The sequence below is a fragment of the Chenopodium album genome, chromosome 22, assembly GCF_948465745.1.
Source record: "Chenopodium album chromosome 22, dcCheAlbu1.1, whole genome shotgun sequence".
NCBI lineage: Eukaryota > Viridiplantae > Streptophyta > Magnoliopsida > Caryophyllales > Amaranthaceae > Chenopodium > Chenopodium album.
The window spans coordinates 15,925,146-15,936,618 of NC_137855.1; positions in this window are offsets into that span (position 1 = coordinate 15,925,146).

An 11,473-nucleotide genomic window follows, 5' to 3' on the forward strand; every position below is an offset into this window, starting at 1 on the left:
CTTATTTTTACTAAACTGAAAGTATTTTTACTGAACTGAATTTTTTTTTACTTAATATTATTTTTTTAAGGTGAAGTGAACAACACCTTAGAGTGAGAGATAACTCAAATGGTTAAAGCTAAGCTTCTCTTTCAGTTCTAAGTGATCTTGGGATCGATTTTCATTACTTGTCCTCTTGGCTACGTTTGTCAATGTATATATTTAACAATTATATTACTCCCTCCATTTTTTTTTTGCATCACTTTCCTTTTTGGGGTGTTTTTTTTAAAAAAGCATCACTTCTATATTTGGTAACTTTATACTATATCTTATCAATTCTCTCTCTTACTTTAAACCCCACTCAACTTATTTTATCATTTCTCTCTCTTCCATGGTCCCCGGTAAAATAATAAAAAAAATCTAGGAAAAATTAACAAAAATAATCCGAACTATTGACCATCTTCTCATTTTAATCTGAACTACTCTTTAACTTAGAATAAACCAAAGTATAGATGGTAGTTGCTCATATTAGTTTAGGTATGTAAGCAACCTGCTAAACAGGTTAAATTATATGTTTGGGGCCCACATTTAATTTTTTAATTGCATTTACTCTTAATTTCATTTATTGATTCCTCTTTCCAAAAATAAACCATATACTCCGTACATACTAGGAAGCAGGGGGAACAAGCAGTAACTCATTTGAATTGAAATGAACAAAAATTACGTTGTACTTCTGAAATTTTCATAACATTGTATTATGCCTTGATAATTTCATCATTCCAAAATTTCAAGTTCTAGAAGGGCATAAAAAATAACCTTATATATCAAAATTCATAACAAAAGAAATGTGATCTTATAAAATAATCCAACAATTCCAGTCAAAATGATCACATACAAAGATCAAAATTACATAACCCAATATTATGAATGTAAAGATTGCACACTACCATCAGCATTGAACCAATGTTCGTCAGTTCTCGTCTCGCCTCTAATAAGCTCAGTGAATATCAAATTATGTATTTTGCCACTAAGCTCCAATAACATCAACTGCAATTGAAATTTTAATGGAATGTTAGAAGCCAGGAAATACATAATTAGACATCAAGGACAGAAGAAAAAAAAAATTGAAATTTACAAAATTTGATAACATAATTTGAACATAAAAGGTCATACATGTGAAATTGATCTTTGATGAAGGAGCTTTCATGGAGGAAAACCACGATTGGTACTACACTATAGTTTGGGTGGTGATAGCAGAGAAAAGAAGTAAATGCAATTAAAAAATTAAAAGTGGTCCCTAAATATATAATTTAACCTGTTTAGCAGGTTGGTTACTTACCTAAACTAATATGAGCAAATACCCCCTATACTTTGGTTTATTCTAAGTTAAAGAGTAGTTCGGATTAAAATGAGAAGATAGTCAATAGTTCGGATTATTTTTGTTACTTTTTTTTTTTTTTTGGAAAGAAGTACTAAAGGACATGAAATTTCATTGATAATAGCCATACGACATCTATAATTGTCAATTAACGGTAATGAAAATGAATTTAACAAAATCATACAAGAATTAATCGGAGAAGGGCTAAGAATCCAAATACATAAATATAACAATTAATATTTTTAATTAGGGAGATTCTCAGTAATAACATTTTTTTAATCATTGGTCGGATTTGGGTCGGGTAAGAATGGGTCGTGTCAACTCGGGTTGGGTCAATTCGGGTTTATGTCGTAACCTATGTGGGTCGGGTTAGGGTTGGGTCATGCTTGACTCGGGTCACGTCGGGTCTTACATCTTATCGGGTTTGAGTCGGGTTTAGGTCGGGTTAATAACAGGTCGGGTTACATTTGGGTCGGGTGAATAATAGGTCGGGTTTAATTCGGGTTTTCACAGGTTAAACCGGGTTGGGTCTTTCTCGGGTTCGAGTCGGGTTCGGTTCAAGTCAATAATTTGCGGGTTAAAATCAAGTCGTGTCATTCTCGGGTTTGAGTCGGGTTCGGTTCAAGTCAATAATTTACGGGTTATAATTAGGTCAGGTTTGGTTTAAATCCATAATTTGTGTGTTACAATCAAGTCGGGTCATTTCCAAGTCAGACAAATTCTCGAGTTCAAGTCGGCAAGTCAATAATTTACGGGTTATAATCAGGTCGGGTCTCTTCCAAGCCGGGTCATTCTCGGATTCAAATTTGGTTTCGATTCAAGTCAATATTTGCAGGTTATAATCAGGTCGGGTCATTTCCAAGTCGAGTCATTCTCGGGGTTCAAGTCGATAAGTTAATAATTTGCGGGTTATAATCAGGTCAGGTCATTTTCAAGTCAGGTCATTCTCGAGTTTGGTTCAAGTCAATAATTTTCGGGTTATTACGTCAGTCCTTTACAAGTCTTGTCATTCTCGGAATAATTTGCGGGTTATAATAATCAAGTCGGGTTATTTCCAAGTCGGTTCATGTTCGGATTCGGTGTCAAAATATTGGATTAATTTGGGTTTAAGGTTGATATCAGGCCGGGTCATATCGGGTTCAGTTATATTTTTTGGGTCGGATTGTTAACAATTCATGTAATGATGTTCACGTTTAATCATAATCAATTTCTTCATTTATTGTAAGAGAAATAATTTCAGAGAAGTTGAAAATTCGAGCTAATAAGTTCAAGTAAGTTTAGATAATATATATATATATATATATATATAAATTATAAGTTCATATTATTTCCAGTAAAATTTGGGTCGGGTCAATAACAAGTCGGGGTCATTTCGAGTCAGGTTTGTAACGGGTCGGGTTGAATTTCGAGTCGGGTTTGTAACAGGTCGGGTTAAATTCGGGTCGGGTTAAGAACAGGTCGGATTTAATTCGGGTTTTGACGGGTTAAAATGAGTTTGGGTCTATTTCGGTTCAAGTCAATAATTTACGGGTTACATTCGGGTCGAGTCATCTCCAGGTCGGTTCATGTTCGGGTTTGGGTCTCAAATACTCGGGTTAACTCGGGTCTAGGGTTGGTTTCAGGTCGGGTCAAGTCGGGTCACCATTTTTTCGGGTTCAGACGGGTCGGTTAATAGTCGGGTTTGGGTCGGTATTTCGAGTTGGGTCAGCTTTTGATAATTCTATTGGTAGCTAGCTTTAAACTTTTACAATTTATCAAACGTGACATTAATGTGATTTTTGGTTAAAAATTGTGTTAAATCAAACTTTTTTTTTAAGACCAAGGCCAGGTTAGCTTTTAAATTTTAAGAAGCTAAATTTGTCAAAGGTGTGGTTCATTTTGTGAGAAAGGACCTTTAAAGAAAAGACGATAAATAAAAGGAGATTTTGACTTTTGCTACCTGTCAAACAGGTCGAATTCACTTTTGCTACCCATCAAAACTTTTACTTTATTTTACTACCTAACATATGCCCTTTTTAAAAATTTTGCTACCACTGAGTTTTGGTGGTTTTTCGGGGCGACGCGGTTGCGGGAAAGGGAGGGGGAGGGTTCAGGTGGGTTGTGGCTGGTGGTGCGACGCTGGTGGTGGGTTCGGGGAGGGAAGTGGTGAGTTGGGGGAAGGCGGTGGTGGCGCGGGGGTGGTGTCTGGGTAGTTTAGGTTTTTCTTTTCTTAAAATTTTTAAAATTTTTTTTTTTTAAAAAAAAAATTTGGCCTTTAAAAAAGGGCATATGTTAGGTAGTAAAATAAAATAAAAGTTTTGATGGGTAGCAAAAGTGAATTCGACCTGTTTGACAGGTAGCAAAAGTCAAAATTTCCTAAATAAAAAGGACCTTATAAACGATTATAAGTTGTGTGTTGTGACCCTATTCCATTTTTTAGGAGTTAATTAACCACCGGACTCCAGTGTTAACTATCACATGTTAGGCACATGATGTTAAGAAAAAAATGCTTCCTATAATTTTCGTTTTGCGAGCCAAAAAAATGGTTCGGTTATGGTTTTGGGCTCATTTTGATCTTTCGGGGTCTTTGCTGAAGTCAAAACTGGCAAAATAATTACTAGGTTTCTCACAATTTGCATGCCATTATTTACAAGTAAAATTTAAGGATTAAGGGTTCAAACTAATTGCAATCCACCCACAACAACAATGAACAAGCAAGTATAACAATCAAGAACAACCATGAAGAATTAAAGCAAGTAAAGGTGAGACAAAGTTACCGTGGGAAAACCCGAGAACCGGGAGAAAAAACCCACCCTTGCACTATGGAGTATTATTGATGATGAATGAAATCAAGATTACAAGCATGAATTGTGTATAATTCAAATGCTCCTCACAAACCTTCCATAAACTCTCTCTCTAAGTGTTTATATTTGTGAATGATGAAATAAGAGATCTAAAACAATATATATAGTCTAGGTATTAGGAGATAATCAAAGGCTAAGATTAATCAAGAGGGAGGAGAAAGTTAATCATGACCATACAAAGAAAACCGGGCCCGAAAAACAGAGCAACCCCGTGAAACCCATTGGAGCGGACGCTCCAAAGAACATGAGCGGCCGCTCAAACAAACTGGAAAGAATAGCAAACGAGCCTCGAATGGAGCGGGCGCTCCTCAGATAGGAGCGGGCGCTTCTAATTCCCCTGCTGGACAGCTTCTCGTAAAACAGCCATAATTTCCTCGTTTCTTAGCCAAATTTAGCTTATGACCAATCGTTGGAAAGCTCTTGAGATAAGCTATCACCTCCAACTTGAATCATCTCAAAATCTTTTCTATATTGAGAGATATGCTCATTTGAAGTCAGCCCTTTTCTTAAAGTGGTCAAAAATCTTCACCTCATTGATTTCACCTTATGCCTCCTTGATTTATCCATCTCCACACTAATCCTAACATAAAATTGCTCACTGTCATTGGAATTTGAGGCTAATACAAAGAAATTTGAGGTTAAAATTGACAAAAAATCTTACGGTCTTGTATAGAGTCATTTCATAACAAGCAAGCTGAGGCATTTTTTGGTAATTTTTTTGCCTATTTTGACCTTAGATTGGGTCTTAATATGACTAAAATGACCCCAATGCCTTAATTGAACAATTTTCTTTGCTTGGAAATAACGGTACTCAAAAGGACGTATTTCTTAACACATACAATAGACCTAATCACATAACAAGCCGGGCCTAAGATGGTTTTTCATGCCCAATATACTGGGTCGTGTCAGTGTTATATATAGGTTATACTCGGTCAACTATGTTATAGGGGTTACTTTATTATTTTACAAGTGGCTATGTAGTGTGGCTAGCCGCACACAAAATGTGTTGTTGCATTAGCTATTTAGCCATAATTGTATATTTTTTACAATATTATTACTAGAATAGCATTGTAAAATTAAGTAAAAAAAAAAAAGAACTTTTGCAAAAATTGACTCCACTGTTCTTTTTTTGTTTTTTAAATTATATAATTTTGCTATAATGAAATCAAGCACAAAAAATAAATTACAGCTTGAATGCATGCTTGATATCCAAAACATAATAAAAAAGTATTCAATTAATCATAGATAAATATAGCATAAAATTGAACATACATAGAAAAAAAATTACAATTTGAATTTCAAATATATATGAGAAAAACAAGATTCATAAGTCAAAATTAATAATAATAATAATAATAATAATAATAATAATAATAAATTAAAGAGTAAAACAAAATAAATAGTGCATGAATTAAAAAATAAATAATAAATTTCTTTTGACAACAATCGAATATATTTATGTAATTAGAGTTTACAAAATACGAAACAAGAACTAAGACTTACCACTACCAATTGTGATATTTAAACAACCTCAAAAATGAAAACATGGCTTTTAACACTTGAGCCTTTACAACATTTGACATTAAAACAACATCAAACTTGAATTGTTCGGACATGTTGCATTTGAGGACCTCCTTTTAGTACAAGGAGCAAAAGTATAATACACACCACAAAGAGAACAACAAAGAGAATAAAAAATGTTTGACCATGGCTAGCTTTTCCTTACCTAGTGGGATCAATTCATCACCAATTAAGGTCATCAATTCAAACGAGTCACTTGAACTTGTGACCTTTCATTCAATAACTTTCCTTGTTAGTAAGAAGTTTTGACAATGTCGAGGCTCAAAAAACCCCAAAACAAAGTTTGGGACGCTGCTTTGGATAGCAAATTTCAAGAGTAATGATCAGAAGAATCATTATAAACAAGGGAAAAGAAAGTCCTTAGCAAAGGATCCTAACTCTTTCTGCACACAACCATCCAAAAGAATATAGCCAAAACAACCAGAAAGCATATAACAACTTAAAAAGACAAGCAAACTCCGATTAACACTAAGAAAAAGCATACTTAGGTAAGAGGACAAAATAGAGCAAGTAAGAGCATTGTCCAAATCGAAAATCCGCAACCACAAACATAAAGAACCTCGAAACTCTAGCCCTAACTTCATCGTTTTTGTCACGCAATCCTCCTGACGATGGCGTTAGGCATAACTCTCTAGCGCAAGGACCCATGAAACCCTAACCCTCTAACTTTACCATTTCCGTCACAATCAAAATTACCAATGACATTTGACGATGGCGACGCGTTAGGCCTAGTTTTTATACCTTGTTGGAATCCGTTGAGCGATTACCTGCCACGCTAAGGTGGGAAAGGCGATGGATTCCGACATTCGGAAAACTCCCCTCAAACCTTCTTGAACAAGGATAGATTGTAACACAAACACCTTCAAAATTAGGATTAATTGATCTTGAGAAGGTGAGGGCATCAACTTTTAGAGTGTGAGAAAGATGCTTAAGAGAGGAAGGGGAAAGGGAGAAGAAAAGAAAAGAAAAGAAAAAGAGGAGAAGAGGAGGAGAATCGCCGGAGTACAATCGTGGCACTGGAACTTAGGGTTTGAAGGAGGAGGGTGTTTTAGGGGTTAGAGTAGAGAGAACATAGCTTTTGGTTTTTTTAGAATATAATGATAATAATTGATTACAAAAATAAATAATAATAATAAATACAACAATGCAACATTCGTGTCAAATATAATAAAAAAAAATAGAAGAAAATAACATCAACATTCATAAATAAAACGATAACATTTTTTATTGAGAAATTAATTGGAAAATTACAAATTGAAAATTAATAAAAAAAAATCCTAATTATAATTACTTGCTAAAGATCCAAAATAGGAACTTTATTTTGGTGAAGCTATTAACCATTTTTTCCTTAATGAATTCTTGATATTGTATGTGATGAAATGAACTAGAGTGAGGGGAAGGGCATGGCGGTCGGAACAATAGGAGGAAGGAAGAGAGGAAAAAAAAAAGAAATATTAAATTAGGATTAGAGGAGAACCAGGCCACGTAATTGAAGGGTATGTTTATCACTTTAAGACTTTATCTCAATGACAAACTTTTGATTATATAAATGTTTGGTTGTGAACTAATAATTAACATTGAGAAATAAACTTGTGATTTCCTCATAGCTTTTTTCTCTCCTTTAGTTTCTCCTTTAGCCCATTTTTAGTCTCTCCTTTAATTTTTAGTTTTTAAGTTTATCTTGCTAAGTTAGGCAAACAAAAAAACAGATGATTAAAATCATAAGTTTACCACTAAGATAAGGAATTTTTGATTTTATAAAAAAAGAAAGAGAGAGAGAGAGGCTAAATTTAGTTTTCAACACAACAAAAAAAAAAAATAATAATATTTTAACACCACTAAGTTGATTCTACCACCACTTACCAGTTCCCGTCCAAATGTTAAGTGGGATCCACGATGCCATGTGTCAATATTTTATTAATTAAAAAAAAAAGAAAATAAAAAAGTTAAAAACCCTAAAACCAACCTAGCCACCCCACCACCGTCACCGGTACCCCTTCCCCACCCCACCTGCAAAGCCCAACAACTGCCTCACTTCTGGTGCACCCCCTTCCTAGCCCACAACCATAGGAAAACCCACCCCTTACCTTATTCCCCTTGCCTTAAATCGATTGTTTCCCCACCAAAACAACCGCTAGTCCGCCCTTCCCAAAAACACCAAAATTGGCCACAAACGGTGAAATCGGTCGATTTTAAGGCGAAATGATTGATTTCGACTCTAAGGTGGGGTGGGGTGGGGTGGGGTGGGGTGGGGTTGGGTGGTGGAGGTTGTGCGTGTGGGCGGGGATAAGGTGCCGGTGGTGATGGTGTGGGTGATTAGTTTGAGTTTTAGGTTTATTTCATTTATTTTTTCTTTTTTTTTTAACTACTAATATATTGTCACATGGCATCATGGACCCCACTTAACGGATTTTTAGACGGAATCTGTTAAGTGGTGGTAAAATTCAAATTTTTAAATTTTTTGTGGTGCTAAATTTTTTTTTTTTTTTGTTGAGTTTAAAATTCAACTCCGCCAGTGGGTTTCCCGCTGCCAGTCCCAAGCCTGGATAAAGGAGGAGGGTTACGGTAGGCCAGTGACAGCCAGTATAAAACTTCGTCACATCCCATGACATGAGCCAAACAGATATTTTCGTGGGGGCGTTCCCTACTCAGCGACGCGCTGCACTTCCTAGACCCGGGTGTAGTGATAAGTATGCAAGGGTTGCTAGGTCGTCGCCCAGAAGCGACGCGCCACATTGCCCGAGTGTGGTGTCAAATGAGCAAGGGCGTGCCATTGGGGCGTTCCCTACTGAGCGACGCGCTGCACTTCCCAGACCCGGGTGCAGTGATAAGTATGTAAGGGTTGCTAGGTCGTCGCCCAGAAGCGACGCGCCATATTGCCCAATTGTGGTGTCAAATAATCAAGGACTTGGAGTTGGGATCAGGAGGGAGCGTGGGAGAAAAGAATTTAGTTTGCGGATTGGTTCTTGGAATGTGGGGTCTCTTACGGGAAAATCAGCAGAATTGGTAGAAGTAATGAAAAGACGACGCGTGAACATCATGTGCCTCCAAGAGACAAGATGGACAGGAGAAGGAGCTCGAGGCTTGGTTTTGGGGTATAAGGTATGGTATGTTGGGCAAGAAACGAGCCACAGAACAAGGAATGGTGGAGCTAGGAACGGAGTTGGTGTGGTTCTCGATGAGAGGTTGGCAAAAGAGGTGATCGAGGTCTATCGGAAGAACGATAGGTTGATAAGGCTGAAGTTGCTATGTGGCAAGGAGATTGTGAATGTTATCAGTGCTTATGCTCCCCAAGTGGGTTTAGATGCAGAAGAGAAACGACAATTTTGGGAGGACCTAGACGAGGTGGTGCAGGGTGTCCACCACTCAGAGAAGTTATATATTGGAGGGGATCTAAATGGGCACGTTGGGGCGAGCCGAGATGGCTATGAGAGTGTCCATGGAGGCTTTGGGTATGGGCAGAGGGACGCCGGTGGTGAAGCTATTATGGATTTTGCCCAATCATATGATTTAATTTTGGCTAATACTTGGTTTAAGAAGAGGGATTCACACTTGATAACTTTTCGGAATGGAGCAAATGCAACTCAAATAGACTTCCTGCTCACAAGGAGCATAGATAGACAAAGTTGCATAAACTGTAAGGTTATCCCAGGGGAGAGTGTGGTCACCCAACACCGGCTATTGGTAATGACTATTCGTCTGAAAGAGAAGGCGAAGAAAAAAGTTAGACAAGAAGAACCAAGGATAAGATGGTGGACCCTAAGGGATGCAAAAGCTAAGGTTTTTACAGAAAAGGTAATTGAAGAAGCGGATTGGGATGGAGAGGTGGATCCGGACATGACCTGGTTACGAATGAAGAACTGTTTCCTAAGAGTGGCCAAAGAGGTCTTAGGGGAAGTAAGGGGAAGAACTTCGGTACAGAGAGATACTTCGTGGTGGAATGAAGAGGTGAAAGCAGTAATTAAGCAAAAAAGGGAATGCTATCAAGCCTTAGGAAAATGTAGGAGTGATGAAACCTTTGCAGCGTATAAGGAGGCTAAGAGTAAGGCAAAGGCAGCTGTTCGCCAAGCAAAAGAAAAGGCATATCAGGAGGTTTATGAAAAGCTTGATTCCAAGGAGGGAGAAAGGATCATTTATAAGATGGCAAAGAGAAGACAAGAGGCAAGGAAGGATATTGGCATGGTGAAGTGTGTCAAAGATAAGAACCAAATGGTCCTAGTGCAAGAGGAGGGCATCAAGGACAGGTGGAAGGGGTACTTCGATGAATTATTTAATGGAAGTAATGGAGTTGTGATAGGAGATACCTCTATGAGTGATGAAGAAATCAACATGGAGTATGTGCGAAGGATTAGGAGAGTAGAGGTGGAGATTGCACTGAGGAAGATGAAACCTAAGAAGGCGGTTGGCCCTGATGGGGTACCGATAGAGGTGTGGAGGTGTTTGGGTAAGATTGGTATTGATTGGTTAACAAACCTTTTCAACAAGATATGGACGGCTACAAGGATCCCACAAGATTGGAGGAAGAGCACCTTGGTCCCGGTTTATAAAAACAAAGGAGACGCTCAAGATTGTTCTAACTATCGAGGAATTAAGCTTATGAGCCATACTATGAAGTTGTGGGAAAGGGTGATTGAACAAAGGTTGAGGGCATGCACAAGCATTTCAGATAACCAATTTGGTTTTATGCCTGGGAGATCTACTATGGAGGCAATCCATTTGATAAGACAAATGATGGAGTTTTATAAGGTAAAGAAGAAAGATCTTCATATGGTCTTTATTGATTTAGAGAAGGCATATGACAAGGTGCCAAGAGAGATACTTTGGTGGGCAATGTTGAAGAAAGGTATCCCACGAAGGTATGTAGACCTAGTTAAGGATATGTATCGGGATGTGTCAACAAATGTGAGGACATGCGGAGGGTTGACAAAAGATTTCCCTATTACAATCGGATTGCATCAAGGGTCTGCATTAAGCCCTTTTCTTTTTGCAACGGTTCTAGACGAATTAACTAGACCAATTCAAGATGAGGTTCCATGGTGTATGCTGTTCGCAGATGATATCGTTTTGGTGGATGAGACTAAGGATGGGGTTAATGTCAAGTTGGAGCAATGGAGGCAAAGGTTGGAATCTAGAGGGTTTAAGCTAAGTCGGAGTAAGACTGAATATTTGGTATGTCGTTTTGGCACTCAGAGGGGGACAAGCAATGAAGTGGTGAGTTTGGATGGAAAGGATTTGACCATGAGTGAATGTTTTAAGTACCTAGGGTCGATCATCCAGAAGAATGGTGACATTGATCAAGACGTGACCCACAGGATTAAGTCAGGGTGGCTTAAATGGAGAGCGGCCACGGGAGTGCTATGCGACCGCAGCATTCCCTTAAAGTTGAAGGGAAAATTCTACAGGACTGCCATAAGACCAGTGTTGCTCTATGGTACAGAATGTTGGGCTTCTAAGAAAGAGCATATTAAAAAGATGGAGGTTACGGAAATGCGCATGTTAAGGTGGATGTGTGGAAACACTTTAAGAGATAGAATCAGAAATGAGGTTATTCGCAAGAAAGTAGGTGTGGCGGGCATTGTAGATAAATTAAGGGAAAATCGTCTGCGTTGGTTTGGACATGTAAGACGGAGACCCGAGGGTGCACCGGTGCGAAGAGTGGAAGAGTGGGACCATGGAGGGATTAAACGAGGAA